The following is a 17,063-nucleotide window of genomic DNA, read 5'->3' on the forward strand; positions in this document are numbered from 1 at the left end:
ACATTATGAAACACAAGGCGAGGGCGGAGCTGAAAATGAAAGCTGAATGGATTTGGAAACCCTACTCAGGAGTTATATGTTGTTCTGATATTGGACTAGGGCTGAGCTGGATCGGTAGGATAGGAGTAGAGTTTTTATTTTGTATTGTTTTATAATGGGTTGTCTTATTTGTTTTAAGACTTTATTTTGTTATTCATAAATAAAATACCTTATTAAACCGAAAAAACTTTGTGGACTCAAAAGGTGCCTAATACCTTTATTTTAGGGTAATTTGAACCCTTTACCTGAATTTTTGGTAACATACACTAATAAATAAATATTTGTAATAAGTCATAGAATAGAGCTCTAACACAGCTTAATTCATTAGGTGGCGACTCATCTCTTTTTAATTATCCTAAAATAGTTGTCTTATAAAATCCTACTTTTCATGAGAAAAATAGGATGTAATAGGTAAACCGAGCCCAATTGCCACCATTTTCTTGCTTTATAGAGGGGAAATATTCATTTGGTGACCAATCCAAAAACACCAAATGATTTTGATCTAAGGCTTGTTTATACACTTAAATGTCATTATCTCTACGCATGTAGCTTATTTTTTAGGATAATTTGATGCACTTAATGAGGTATTAAGGGTTTCATTGTGTATTTATGTGTTAATTTATATGATTAGAGCATTTAAGGTGTATACAAAACAAGTCAAGTGTTAAAATGATCAACAAGAGTTTAGACGAGGAAATTAGTGTTGCTAGCTTGCGTTGTGCTTGTTCTAGTATACTTTGATGAGATGTATTGTAATGTATGGACTAATGATTGTTATATGATTTTTTAGGAGAACATTGGAGGTGTTATGTAAGATAATTGAAGCCTACAAAGAAGACATTAGAAATGGGGAAACAAGGAATAAATATACAACTATTAGAGCAAAACCTCACCCTTGAGGGAGAGCCTTGCGCTGCACCCATCATGGGAATGGTAGGGGGACCGACACCGCACCCCCAGAGAGATATCACAATTCCTCACCCATTCTATGTGACTATTCCCCACCCTCTATCCATGTGATAGGCTCACGGTGCAACCCCCTAGACGTCTAAAAGTTGATTTTTCACTTTTTTAAGTTAGGGGCAATGTTGTAAGTGCATATGTTTAGTATTGGGAAGACTATAGAAGAACTAAAACACTATAAAAGGTGTAATTATCCACAATTAAAAATCACTTTTGCAACACGAGATTAGAGAGAGGAGAAGGCACCAAAGTCTCTATGCTAGGGTTTTTCTTCTATACTTTAGTTTTCTTATAGTTTTTACTAGTGAATTCAATTATGGTGATTCTTTGTATGGATATGACTTGATAAACACCATATTTCTTGGGTTGAATCTACTAATATGATTAAATATCATTCAATTATGTTGGTTTAGAGTTGATTATCATATTTATTTACTCATATGTTCTTGTAATTACTATTCTATTGACTCGCATTCTTTAGAACACAGTTGTATTTACATTGGGGGCCTAGAAGGAGGAACATTAGATTAGAACATAGAAGGTTCTTTTATTTTAGATGAATTAAAGTTATATTTGTGGTTAGGATAATAATATACCTAATTTGCCCTATTTGATTCAAATACTGGATGACAAACAAATGCATTTGAATTAGTTCTCATATCCCTGCTCAAGAATGTAGTTGTGGAGCTAATTTAAATAGATGATTAGAGGATCGAAAGACCATAATCATGTTACTATACCCATGAATTAACAACTAAGATAGCTAACTTATCCGACGAGATTGAATATCTTTGTAGGCTTGTTCAAATAGCCTTGACCCAACATCTCTCCTAAGTATTTTTTCAAGCATGTTACTTTCTCGCTATCGATTATTCTTACTTTTAAAACCTCAAAACATAAAATCTCTTGGTATACAAATGGTACCTAATTAATATTTATAATAATTCTTGAATTGGATTGTTTGCTAACCCCAAAGTCCCTGTGTGATCGATATTTGGCTCAAAAGGGCCATTTAATTACTTGTACAACCAAATACACTTACATGTGTGGTAGGACGCAACTTCATTCTTTGCCATAAAGGCACTCTCTTGGGGTGTTATTACCACATTTGTTTCAAGTGGAATAAGAGTTTTCCTTTGTAACATTAACCATCAAATTAGAGACGGAATACCCTATTTTTCTAATTTTTGACTAAATTTAAAAAAAAAATTCCAAAAGATTTTATCTCTGTTTATTTTGTAGTTTTTGTTGGTGTCTGTTTAGTAAAAGAACACTTCACCCACCCCCTTGATTTTTTTTCGAGGGAAGGACTTTTGAACCCAGTAACATTTCTGATTTCTAGGAGTAATTTTAAAATTTTGGTTATTAGGAATAAATAGAGATGCTTTTTCCAGGTGCTATACATGATTACATGATGCAAACTGGTTTTGTTCGTGGCATGTTATGTAATAAGTTGAATGACTATATTTAAGACATCTAGGCTCATTCTCATTTATTTTATATAGTGTGATGTTGGATTAATTTTGAATTCTTGTTATTGCTTGGTTGATAGTCTATGGAGATCCTTCTTGATTTAATCATGCACTATGCGTGAGTGATATTTTTGTTATATTCCATGTGTATATTGATATCTATAACTTGTCTAGTGTGTTTGCAAAGCAAAATAAAGAATGTTGAGTTTAGAGATGATATATGCATTCTTTGATAGCCATGTTTAATACCTGCTTTATCTACCCTTTTTTGCATGATCTCAGTTAGCCTTTTGACTATTCTTTGGTAGCCTTATATGCAGCTTATTCCCTTTTTCAACTAACCATAATTTGATCCAAAACTCTTAAGAACTTTAGTGGAAAGATTAATATGTTAAAGAGTGTATAACTGAAGAAAGAAGAAGTGAAAGGAATGCCCTAACGAAATGGCTTTTGGTGTATTAAAAAGTTTATGTGTTATTGGAAGGGAGCAGTGGAATAAAATACATTTGATGTGTTGATAGAAAATACTCCAAACTAAAGATACGTAAGCTAGCGTAAAGAGATATGGCAAAACAAAAGAGAGGTAGGAAGATTAAAATGGTGGAAAATATTTGGTTTGAGAAGAGGTTGGTGTAAATTGTGATATATTAAAGCTCTTAGAGAAGATAGTGTCATGTCCCGAACTAGGTCCTGGCGGTGACGGGTATCTCAAGTATGCCGGAGACCAAAGATCACCCCCTCGCACCCAACCAACTAACACAAACTCCCCAATGTCAGATGAATTTCGAACATATAAAAAAAATAACATAAGTATAAGCTTAAAGATATTTAAACCATGTTTATAATCCATTAACAAAAAACCAGCCAAATAACGTACCAATAATACCAAAGCCCATAGTAATCCAATAAAGCCTTCTAAATAGAGGACCAAAATTGAATACGAATAGAGTGTCGGGACATGCCCCCGACAATAGCCAAAACAATTCTAAACAATTTGAGACATAAGAACTAAAATATGAAATGTAGACTTCCATTGTATGGAAGCTCACCACTTCAATGTCAACTCACGAACTGACCTCAGCTCCAAATCACTGTGAAGAAGAGTAAAAGTATGGCCAATTCTTGCATTGCATGGGGATAAAACGTCCGAAGACAGTTAGCGGGGTGAACTCTATCATGTAACTCAGGGATAAAGATAACATAATTCCATGATCAACAAATTCAAACTCATTCAAAATCTAAAGCACATAATTAAATGCATATACATATATATATCGCATGTCGGGATAAGGAACAATGCTTAACGTGTACTTTAAAACTTTAGCCTGGATTGTGTAGCTCAATCGTCATATAATAGTACCCACGATCTATATAGGCCCCATCTCTCACCCTTTTTGGGCCCTAGTGCATATAGCATCACGAACTGGAGAAAGATCATATATATGCACGGGGGACTCGAACCCTCCAATCATATACTAAGGTGACTTAAGAACGTGATCATAAAATGTAATATGGGGAAATCAAACCCTCCAATCATAATAATAACAATAAGGTAGACTCAAACTACCTGGTCACAAGCAAAGGGACTTGAACACTCAATCCATAACAATCCCCGAATCAGCTAGTGCAGTTCCCAGTGTCGTTTACTCGGACCTCAACTTTTAAGGCTCAGCTACACAACCCTTTTTTAAAGCCCAATTAAAACATTTATCACACATTCCCATTCATTGAACCATATTACACATTAAGGTATACACTGTCGATATCATCATGCCAACTACACTTGCAAAGTAAAAACAACATGCCCAAACAATTACATCACTTGGGGGAATTCACAACCCCCTTAGTTTGATTATGCAATAACTTGTGAGAACACAAATCCATAATGTTCAATTCAATATCACAATGAAATAGTTCAAGAATAGTTCAATTTTCAAATTTCTCATAACTAAAAACCAATTTCACAATATGGGGTTGGGGTCATAACCACTTCAAAAGTCACAAGTTTGGGAAAATCACAATTTCTTAGTTCATTCACCATACCAATGCACCCATATGTTCAAAACAATAATTAAAGCATAAAAATCATATATAAACCATGAGAAACGTTGTTTAATTCATTAACATGCAAAATTCCCAACCTTTGTTTCTAAACCATCATAGACATATCATGAACAAACTTTAAAACACATGTTTTTAACAAATTAACAATGAGGAAAGAGTAACATGCCAAAAATACCTAAGATTATGGAGAGAATTTTCCTTTGGAAGCTCTGGTTGACCCGTTTCTTGGGAACCCTAAGTATTGTTGCTTGAGAGAGTTTTTTTAGAGAGGAAAGTTTTGCTTTAGTAATTTATCAATGAAAATAAAGTCACAATAAGTCTTATAAGTTATGTGGGTTATGTTTAGGGAAAGAGGTAAATGCCCTAAATACCTTTAGTAAAAAGACTGAAAACACCGCCCATCGCTATGAGTGACCTTACGACACGTAGGCTCACCCTACAACTTGGACCATCCAATTGTAGCCAAACTAGAACCCCCTTGGGCTCTTTACTATAAACCCTATGACTGGCACCCTATATCTCATAATGAGACACTATGACTCATAGGGTAAAGTAACAGTCTCAACAGTTTCACTAGAGGCACTACACTGAGCAACTTACGAAATACCCTTCTTATGACTCGTTAGGAGTCTATACGACTCGTTAAGTCTAGTCGTTATCAAGGTAGTGACTTAGGCAAATCCTTCTAAGCTCATTACGATTGGGTCCTATGACCCGTAAAGACACATTATGACTCGTCGGTGAGTCATTGCTAAGGCAGAAAGCTCAGAACTCAGAAAATTTCCAAGGACCAAAAACCCAAGGCATTACATACTCCCTCTTAGGAGCATTCGTCCTCGAATGATAAGATAAGGCATTTATTAGCACGATTAGACTCCAAACGCAACCATACTTGCCTTTAAGAAAGATAGAAAACCAAGATACCAAGGAATTTACAATTTTCCTTAACAACGACAGAAAACAAAATGTTAAAAAATACACATACCTCAAACACGATTATCAGGAGCGGTGAACAAGAATGGATATTTCGATTTTATGTTCTCTTTAGCTTCCCACGTAGCTCTTCTCTCCCAAATAATATCTAATAACCCTTAATATGACCACACTCTCCACTAAGATTTCAACTATGAATTAAATACTCCGCTATTTCAACCTCCTAACTCCCTTGTAAAACACATAACTACATGACCTGAGCATTTTCTCTATCTCCCTCCTATGTTAAATCCTAACTCGGAGTTAAAGGTGCTAGTGTAAGTCATAGGTCCCGATACTTTACACCACTCCAATAGTACTACTGGATCTTATCACAACAATCAGGTAACCTTCGGTCTTAATCAAGAAGTACTAACCACATAACACAATGGTTTGTGTATCTATCAATCACAATATTTAAGTTGTCTTTATACCCCCTCTTTGTAGATCTCCCACTCAAAACTAGAAACTTTAATCACTATCACGATGGATTTTACAACATTTCTTCATCTTAACTATTTCATCTTACTCGTCCATCTTTATCTATAATTTTAGCCTAAGTAATCACCCTAAAATTTTTACAATAAAGAACATCTCCCAAAAATTTTTATAATAAATAACATCTACTCCCTCATCCAAAAAATTACTACACTATTATAGCCACTGCTACCCTAACATAAGAAGGATCACTGAGGATCTAGAGTACTAGCATCAAGAATGAGGGGGTTACTTCTCAATTACGACTCTTACTTGTCGTACAACTCAAGGTGAGACCCGCAAAATGAGACATGGTAAAATAGGAATAAGTAATTCATAGCAACCACCTAGGTTATAAATGGAGGGTTTTTTTTAATATAAACATACCACAACATGAGTTCTTAGGACTGGACACTAGGAGAAACACAACTACATATATCATGGGTAATATAACATAAAGCAGAGATTTATATTCAGGGAACAAGGCAAGGATTTCCACTTAAAACCGTTGTTTCTTGGAACTAGGCATAATGTGAGACATAAATATATGGATCATGAGCATCATGACATAGACTTGAACACTTGGAAGCTCGGATTTTTGAGAACCATTATTGCTTTTGATTTAGGCGCTGGAGTATGAACATACTCGGCATGTAGAATGAAGGACTTAGGAATAAGCACTATTATAATGCATACAACACTGGTAGAGTGCCCTCTTAACCAAAATTCAAGGGAATCACTAGAATAGGAGCAAATTTACCCTGACTCTCCCCTAAAGCCCACTACGAGGAGAAAAATTAAGATTAGCCCTCGATCTCTATCTTACTATACCTATAAGCACAATACTCCACCCGATGGGTATCACCATAGACATGAGCTAGGGAAACTTGGCTCTCTTATACTTAAAACCTCATCTATCCCAATGCTACCTAGGGTTCATCATATTCTCACAAACTCCATGCCCTAATACATCCAATGACTTAGCCCCCCTAATCTATCAGTTGCAACCTGGACCTCCAGCCTATATATCATAACTTTCCCACTCCCATATTCCTAGGTCATCAACCTCATCTCTTTTGCACACCCTATCAAGCCTACCAATTTACTCCCATAAATCTCGCATCGGTATCCTCGAGCTAACATACTCCTTTCAGCAAAATCAATATCTAAGGTTCAAACTTAGTGTCTACAACCATCATGCACCAGAATAGAGTACCCCGCATAATATATAGATATATATATATGGTCCTCCCCATAAGAAGGTCACCCTAAATTCCTTATTCACCTGCTGATAACCTATGCATATTTAGAGAAAACCATCCTCCCTACATAAAAGAATAGAAGCACCCCACGGAGAAATGCTAGGGTTGACAAACCCTTATCAAGAAAATCTTTCAACTGCTTCTTAAGTTATTTCAACTCAGTCAAAGCCATTCCATAAGAAGGGATAGAGATAGTATAAGTGTTTGGAATGAGATCAATCCCAAAAATGTATTCTCCTATCGAGAGAAACACCAGGAAGATCATCAGGGAACACCTCAGAAAATTCATAGGCCATAGGGACAGACTGGAAAGAAAGACTTCAGATCTAGAATCCTTAGCATTCACTAGATGGTAGAGGCACCGTTTTGGAGATCAATTTTTAGGCTCCAAGATATGAAATGAACCTTCTATTAGGAACTAAATAACAACCTTCCCATTCAATCACCGGCTTATTTAGGAAATAAAAACTAGCCCTACAGGTCTAATAATGAATTCAACTAATCTTTCCCCAAAATCATATCAAAGTCTACCATGTCTAACTCTATTAGATCTACCAAGGTCTCCCCACAATGGACTGATATCACACAACCCCTATAGACCCTTATAGCCATAATAGAGTCACCTATCAAGGAGGACACAGAAAAAAATTTAGAATACACTCGGGATGCAAACCAAAATTAAAAGAAATATAAGGGGTCACCTAAGAGAGAGTAGACCCCAGATTAAAAAAGCAATATACATCATGGGGAAAGAGTTGTAACATAGAAACAAAGACATTTGGTTATACCTCAAACTTCTAGTGGGTATCAAGAATATAAAGACAATTCCATCTAGTATCGGTATCAAAAGTAGCACCCCTTGGTGCAACAAAAAGAGCTAGCAACCAAAATATTATTTGATTCAGTAGCAACATTGAATGAAGGGCAATGTCGTTGTATATGACTGGGTTGACCCAACTTAAAATATTGATTCTTTCCTTTATGACAAAATGCATAATACCACTGACCACAAAATCGACAAGGAGGATAGAGAGGGACTAACTAGGTTCCACTAGACTGATACTGGGAACCTTGTGCCCTAGGATTTATACCCTTTCGAAAATGATTATCACTGGATGGCTTAGTGTAAGGGGCTTTAGCTGATAAGTATGAACTAGAATTTCCCCAGCTCTCTTCGTTAATCTACCATTTTCCATGTCTACTGCTATTGTGATGACCTCTACCCTACTTTGAATACTTATACATTTTGTTCTGACTCTCCCCCATCTGAAATCAATTCTTTTTCCCACCAACAAAACTAGACTGGTGTGACAGAAAGACTACTATCTGGGTCAACAAATGAATAAAATTACAAAACTTGGCATTGGACATATAACCTTGAGGTATTCGGGAAGGACTAGGGAGAACTGGTGGAAATCCACAAGGGAAATTAGAACAGCAACCCTAGAATGGGTCTGTACCCCAGGGGTAGGATAAGTTCCATCCACATTGTCCTTAGATGAGATAGAAGAGTTTCTATAAGCATCAAATTTCTGGGAGGCATTGTAAAAAAAATGAACATATGGGAATTAGTGGAGATTTCATAACCTTAGACTCTTAGCCCACAAAATAGATCATAAGAAAGGGAAACATTCCTAAATTCCTTCTAGCCTCTCCTTATAAGTGTGGCAGGCTACACACCCATAAAAACATGCTACTTTACATGGATTTGTTGGACACCCAAGGACACCAAACCTAGCTCTGATATCGTCTATCACAACTCGAACAAGAGCCTTGCCATGCTGGGTACCCCAAGTCTATTAGATATTATAGATCACCCCCATGCACCTAACCAACAAACACAACATCCCCAATGTCTGATGAATTCCAAACATATAACAAGATAACATGAGGATAAGCTTAAAGATATTTAAACCATGTCTATAATATGTCAACTAAAAACCAGACAAATAACCTAACAACAACACCTAAGCCCACTGTAATCCAAAAAAGCCTTCTAAACAAAGGACCAAAATTGAATACCAATAAACAATAAAGATATGCCCCCGACTATAGCAAAAACAAGTTTAAACAATCTGAGACATAAGAGACTAAAACATGAAATGTAGATTTTTGATGTATGGAAGCTCATCACTTCAATATCAACTTAGGAACTAACCATGACTTTGAATCATTGTGCAAAAGAAGTAAAAGTATGTCCAATTCCTGCATCACATAGAAATACTGTGTTTGAAGATGGTTATCAAGGTGAACGCTAGTATATAACTCATGGATAAGGATACCATAATTCCATAATCAATAGTTTCAAGCTCATTCAAAATCCAATGCATTTAATCAAATACATATACATATATTTATATATATATTGCATGTTGGGATAGGGAACAAGGCTTAACATGCACTTTAAGACTTTATCCTGTATTGTGTAGCTCAACCATCATATAATAGTACCCACGGGCTATATGGGCCCCATATCTCACCCCTTGGTCAGGCCTTAGTCCATGTATCCGCTCAAATCAGAGAAATATTATATATATATGCACGGGGGACTCGAACCTTCCGATCATATACTATAGTGACTTAAGCACCCGATCATAAAATGCAATATGGGGGACTAAAACCCTCCAATAATAATAATAATAATAATAATAATATGAACTCAAAGAACCTGTTCAAAATCAAGGGGACTAAAACCTTCAAGCTATAACGATCCCCGCACCAGCTAGCACAGTTCCTAGTGCAATCACTCAGACCTTCACTTTCGTGACTCAGCTACACAACCCTCTTTTAAAGCCCAATTAAAATATTTATCATACATTCCTATTCATTGAACTATATTACACATTAAGGCATATATTGTCGGTATTACCATACCAACTACACTTGCAATGTAACAAAAACATGCCCAAACAATTACATTACTTAGGGGAATTCACAACCCCTTGGTTCAATTATGTAAAAACCTATGGGAACACAAATCCATGATGTTCAATTCAACATCAAAATACAATAGTTCAAGAATAGTTCAATTTCTATATTTCTCATAACTAAAAACCAATTTCATAATATAGCATTGGGGTCATAACCACTTCAAAAGTTACAAGTTTAGAAAAATAACAATTTCCCTATTCATTCACTATACATTGCACCCATACATTTAAAACCATTATTAAAGCATGAAAATCATGCACAAACCATGAGAAACATTATTCAATTCACAAATATTCAAATACCCCAACCTTTGTTTCAAAACCATCATAAATATCTCATGAACAATACTTTAAAATACATGTTTTTAACAAATTAACAATAAGTAAAGAGTAAGATGCCAGAAATACCCAAGATTATGGATATAATTTGCCCTTGGAAGCTCTAGTATTTCTTGGAAACCCTAAGTTTTGTTGTGTGAGAGAGTTCTTGAGAGAGGACAGTGTTTGCTTTGATAAGTTATAGATGCAAAAAAAATCTCAATAGATTTTATAGTTCGTGGGTTATGTTTAGGGAAAGAGGGAAATATCAAAAATACCCTTAGTAAAATGACTAAAAAACACGACCCAGTCGCTATGAGTAGCCTTACAACTCGTAGGGTCACCTTACCAATTGGACCATCCAGTCTTTTCCAAACTAGACCCCCCTTAGGCTCTTCACTATAAAACCTACAATTGGCACCCTACGTCTTGTAATGAGACACTATGACTTGTAAGGTCAAGTCGTAGTCTCAACAGTTTTAATAGAGGCACTACACTGGACAACTTATGAAATACCCTCCTTACGAGTCGTTAGGATTCTATACGACTTATTAAGTCTAGCTATGATCAAGGCAATATCTTAGGAAAATTCTTTTGGGCTTAATAAAATTGGGTCCTATGACCCATAAATTCACATTACGACTCATTAGGTGAGTCATTGCTAGGAAAGAAAGCTCAAAACTTATAAAATTTTCAAGGACCAAAAACCCAGGGCATTATAAATAGTCATTATTACTTCTCAGAATAGCACTTACCCATTCCTTAGCCTATATTAGAACCCTTAGAGTCCTACTTTATCTTGACCTTTGATATTCTGATATTAGTAGAGTACTACACCAAGGGTAGGTATAATGACCCTCCAGGTAATTTTCTGCATTTCCATATATTTTCACCATACAAAGTTTTCTTATTACTGCCCAAGTTATTGGTGACTTCCTAGAGTTAATAGTTTAGTTATTGGGCAGTTCGTTTGGTTTTTAGAGCTAATTCGCTACTTTGAAGGCTTCGCTAGTAATGAATTAATATAAGCCAAAAACTCTAATTTAATAATCTTTTATGCCAATTGTAATAGCTCCATCAACTCTGAAATATCGATTGTAGGCTAAGGGACCTTTGGTTTTGGTCTTAAGGCTTTTTAACTCACTTTGGGCTATTGGTCAAGACTTGATAAAAATGGCACTTGGGTGTGGGTCCATTTTTCATTGAAATGAAATTGGATGGAAATTTTAACTATGCCATTTAGTTTAGAAAGTCAAATTTGATAGGGTAGCATAGTTAGTTTGCATTGATGGGATCTTGAATATATCTCAAGTTGGTGGAAACTTGGAATTTTTCAAGTTTTAACTAGTGTATCTACTACAACGGCACTTTAATTTCTTTAGCAGAGGCCGCAAAAGAAAACATGGCTTTCCAATTGAGTCATTATAACAAAGACCAGTCCACTAAAGTAGAGACTGCTTAAGTGGTTGTTTTTCTGCTATAGCAGAAGGGTTAGACCTAATAGGTACCGCTTAAGTAATACTTAGCTGTTTTAGCGGCAACCGCCTAAGCGGTTAAGTGGCCTTATAAACAACACTTAGGATTCCATTAAATTCTCTCCTTACCCAATTTTCTCCCATTTTCTCACAAGTCTTAAGAGCTTAAAACCCTAGAGAGTTTGGAAAACTGGGAGACTAATTATTAGAAGATTTTAGGGTGTTTGTGAGGTTGAATTACTTGCTTGCTCATTAAAATCTTTGTAAGTTTCTGATTAATTCGTGGCTTAATTCCCTAATTTAGAGCTAAATACTTAAATTATTTTTGGGTTAATTTTAGTATTGTAATGCCCCAAGTTTTGGGACTTTAAATTTTATTAGAATAATGGCAAATTGATCACTGTCTAGAGTATGACTCAAGTGACAAGTCATAGGCCCTCTTCACGAGTTGTATAGTTCTAATCATAGCCAAATGAGTGAGGCATCATAATGTTTCTGTTGGATTTATTACTTGGGCCTCATGAGTTATTGGTTAAGGTCACGAGAATTGGTGAGGGACTCGTGACCATAATAGTGTGGTGCCCGAAGTATTCTACCCAGGCTATAAGTCAAGATGACAATTTATGATCAGTTACTATGAGTTGTTACCTGACTCGTAGCGACTGAGTGTTATATTTTCTACATATTTTAAGTATGGACATTGTGTTTTTTCCTGTTATCATACTTTTTCCCATGATTTAAAGCTCCTCTTTTGACCCTTTTAATATAAAGTTATTAAGTCATAAGCTACTCTCTCATCTCAAGCCTCTAAGTCAAGAACAAGCTAGGGTTTCAAGGGATTGATTATCTAAGCTTTAATTGGTGATTTCTTTTCTAAAATTCTTGGTGTTTCAGGCATGTATCTCGTACGTAAATTGATTTTTCATATAATCATGTGTTTAGTTATTTTCCATATAGATTTAATTATGTGTTTCTAATGTGAATTGAGGGATTTGGAATGGTTATGGTGTAAATTAGTTTTCCATGGTTGTAAATTGGTCATTCATTATTATTCTTATGGTTTTGAACTCAATATATGCATAGTATGAGAATTGGAATGGGAAACATAAGGTTCCCTAAATTTTATGGTTTAATGGCTTGGAATTTTCTTTACCCTCAATCCAACTTGGCTAATTGGTTTTAAAACATAGATACATGGATAATTAAACTCACTTTTGGAACCTTACATTACATAAAAGGTTAATGGAACTTAAAATGATTTTTAAAGGCCTTGGTGGCCATGGATTGGTTTTAAATTAGAAACTTTAGAGTTAATTTGGATAATTAGCAAAGTGGAATTGGCTTGCAAGCATAAAATTTACTTGGTATGACGAATAAATTATAAATACCTAATTAATAGACTCATTGTTTAATGGATGGGAATGTGTAAATGATTTTAATTTAGGCTTAAAAAGGATTCTATAGGTCATTGTGGAAAGTGGAGGTCCCAAAAGGAGCGACACTGGAAACCATATTTGACGGCGTTAGGGTCTTAGTGATCGTGTGCATAGTTTACACTATATTTATATTGGAATGGCTGGGGTCATAGATTCCCTAGCAATTCTTGGATTTTCTTGGATTGTGTGGCTAGCATGTACTAGGACCCATTCAATAAGGAGAGTTCAGCCCATATAGCCCGTTAGTTCCCTTAGGACAGTTAGAATTACACAATCCAGATTAATGATTTTAAAAGTAATGCTTAAACCTTGTTCCGTATCTCGGCATCTTATACATATATGTATATATGGATATGTTCATATGGTTTTTGAATAGTCTTAGACTGATTTGATTATGGCATTATTTTATCCCTTTCCTGAGTTACATACTAGTGCACATCCTACTAATCATCCTAGGATGCTACATCATTTCATAATTTAGGATCCTAGGGGTTCTTCGATTACATTATGTAGAGTTAGGTAGTTCAGGTTCGTCCGTTGGTCAGTTTAAAGTGGTGAGCCTCTATCTTCTGATAGGCTAGACATTTCACTTCTTTCATTATGTTTTCAAAAATTTCATCATTTTCTTTTCATACTTTATGTTGTGTTTTGGCCATGGTCAGGGGTATGTCCCGACCTAACTTGGTATTTTGTTTTAGAGGCTTTTCTGGATAAAGTATGGGTGGTTACTATTTATTAAATCTTTGTTCCTATTGAGTTATCTATTTATCTTTCATATTATATTTGGGTTGCTTCCGCTATTATATTTATTATGCTTATGTGACTTAGAAAAGAGGGTGGTCTCTAACCTTCGGTGGGCTTAAAATACCCGTTGCAATAGGCTCAGGGTCAGTTCATGACAAGCTTGGTATTAGAGCATATTTTAGAGTCATTGGGTGTACACAAAGTCGTGTAGTGTAGAGTCCCTTTTATGGGTGTGTAGTGCACCATACTTATAAAGGGGAGGCTATAAGGTATTTAGGAATGTTTCCCTTTTTTGTGTTCTATTTTAAGTTACCGAGTCTAGTGTCTTAAAATTCCTCTAATCTCTGATTTACTCACATTTTAGATCATGAGTCCCTAAAGATTTGATGCTTATAAAAACTATTTCGGAACCTCTGTCATGCTTGAGGACAATGTAGATGGGACTCACCCTATGTATAGATTATAGACTCGATCTAGGATCCCTGCTCATAATTATACTGGCCCACGTAGAGTTCCACCGGTCTCTACTAGTCCACCTCAAGTTTTTCATGTTGATGGTACCTATGCCCGACACATTAGGGTGATGTTTCAAATGCAGAGTTTTCCCAATCTATTCATTTGATTACTCAGTTGGTTTCTTTTCAGTCCCATTAATCTTACTATTTTGATCTTTTTTCTCCATCTTGTGAGGTAACTCAAGCTGGCTAGTTTATAAGGTTGAATCCCCCGACTTTTATAAACACTAAGGTTGAGAAGGATCCTCAAGGGTTTGTTGATGAAATAGAGAAGATATTTAGGGTGATGCATGCTATTAACTCTGAGGGTGTGGAGTTTGTTGCATACCTATTGAAGGATACATATTATCAGTGGTATGAGGAGTGGGAGTAGATGAGAGGTGATGATGCAGATCCAATTTTATGGGATGAGTTTTTGGGTGCCTTTCTTTATCATTTCTTTCCTCTGGAGTTAAGAAAAGCTAAGGCTTAGGAATTTGTGAATCTGAAGAAAGGGAAGATGTGTTTGAAGGAGTATGCTTTGAAATTTCAGCAGTTATCTTTGTAGGCTCCAGAGTTAGTATCTTCTATGAGGGCGAAGATGAGAAAATTTACTTTTAAGTTGACTAACGCTCTAGCTATTTTTATGGATCTTATGAATTGGGTGTTTAGAAAATTTTTGGATCTACTTATGATAGTATTTATTGATAATACCTTGGTGTTTCTAAGAGTGAATAGGAACATTCATGTCACCTCCAAATTTTGTCACAGACTCCTAAGGATCAAAGGTTGTATGCTGAATTTTCTAAGTGTTATTTTTGGTTGAATGTTGTGACATTTCATGGGCATGTTATTTCTAGTGAAGAGATCAAGGTGGATCCAAAAATAGTTGAGGTAGTTAAGAAATGGCCTAGACCTACACCTTTAGAGCTTTTTGGGCTTACCTAGGTATTATAAAAAGGTTTTTGGAGAGCGTTTCTTCTATTACTACTCCATTGACAAGGTTGATTTAGAAAAAGGTAAAGTATTTGTAGTCTGATACTTCTTATGGTAGTTTTGAGATGTTGAAGGATAAGTTAACTTCTACTTAGATTTTGACCCTGCCCGAGGGTACTGAAGGTTTTGTTGTATTTTGTGATGCATCCCGTGTGGGATAGGGTTGTGTGTTGATGTGGCATGGTAAGGTTGTCACCTATGCTTCTAGACAACTTATTATTCATATAAGGAATTATTTGACTCATGATTTAGAGTTAGCGGCTATGATTTTCACGTCGAAGATTTGGCATCATTATTTATATGGGGTATATATAGATATATATATATATATATATATATATATATATATATATATATATAGACCATAAGATCTTACAGTATGTATTCACTCAGAAGGAGTTAAATTTCAGGCAGAGGCAGTGGCTTGAGTTTCTTAAGGATTATCACATGAGTCTTCACTACCATACAGGTAAAGCTAATGTTATTGTTGATACTCTTAGTAGCCTGTCCATGGGGATCTTATCTTATATGGATGAGGATAAGCCAGGATTGGTGAAGGACATTCATAGGTTGGCTAACTTTGGAGTACGTCTTTTGGACTCTGAGGATGGAGGAGTCCTTATTCAAGAGGTGGTCAAATCATCTCTTGGTACGGAGCTGAAGGAAAAAAGGCCTTAGATTCTATACTTATGTAGATTAAGAAAGATGTTGGTCAACAAAGTGTCATGGCATTCAAGATTGAGGGAGATGGTATCTTGAGGTATCAAGGTAGGTTGTGTGTTTCTAATGTTGAGGGGCTATGAGAAAGGGTTTTGGATGAGGCACGTGAGTCTAGGTATATAGTTCATCTGGGTTTAACAAAAATGTACCATAACTTGAAGGGAATATATTAGTAGAATAATAGGCAGAAGGATGAAGGAAATTTGTGGCCAAGTGTATGGTCTGTCAGCAAGTGAAGGTTGAACACTTGAGTCCTAGTGGGTTGTCTCAAGAGATAGAGTTATCTGTGTAGAAATGGGAGATGATTAATATGGATATCTTTACGGGTCTTCTGCGGTCTCATATTTAGAATGATTCAATTTGGGTTATTGTGGATAGGATGACTAAATCTGCTCATTTCTTACCTGTGAGGACTAACTACTCTAGAGAGGATTATGCTAAGTTATTTATTTAGTAGATTTTCAAGATGCTTCCATCATTTCAAATTGAGGTACATAATTCTCTTCTCATTTTTGGCATTCATTTCACAAAGGTTTAGGGAGGAAGGTGAACCTTGCTATCAGTTTCTATCCTTAAATGAATGGACAAGTAAAACGAACTGTTCAAACTTTGGAGGATATGCTAAGGGCTTATGTGATTGATTTTGGAGGTAGTTGGGTTGATCACTTTTCTCTTATTGAGTTTGCGTATGCTAATAGTTA

The 17,063-nt window shown here is 35.7% G+C and overlaps 1 long non-coding RNA gene across 1 annotated transcript in view; it reads right to left on the reverse strand.

Moving 5' to 3' along the window:
• Positions 1-2,688: 2,688 nt before the first annotated feature.
• LOC107841958 overlaps positions 2,689-17,063 on the reverse strand; it is a 34,953-nt gene continuing 20,578 nt past the window's right edge. The window contains exon 3 of the long non-coding RNA XR_001665525.2: positions 2,689-9,454. This is a non-coding gene — a long non-coding RNA (uncharacterized LOC107841958). The remainder of the gene's footprint in view (positions 9,455-17,063) is intronic.

Source organism: Capsicum annuum, chromosome 9 (assembly GCF_002878395.1).
Source record: "Capsicum annuum cultivar UCD-10X-F1 chromosome 9, UCD10Xv1.1, whole genome shotgun sequence".
NCBI classification, from domain to species: domain Eukaryota; kingdom Viridiplantae; phylum Streptophyta; class Magnoliopsida; order Solanales; family Solanaceae; genus Capsicum; species Capsicum annuum.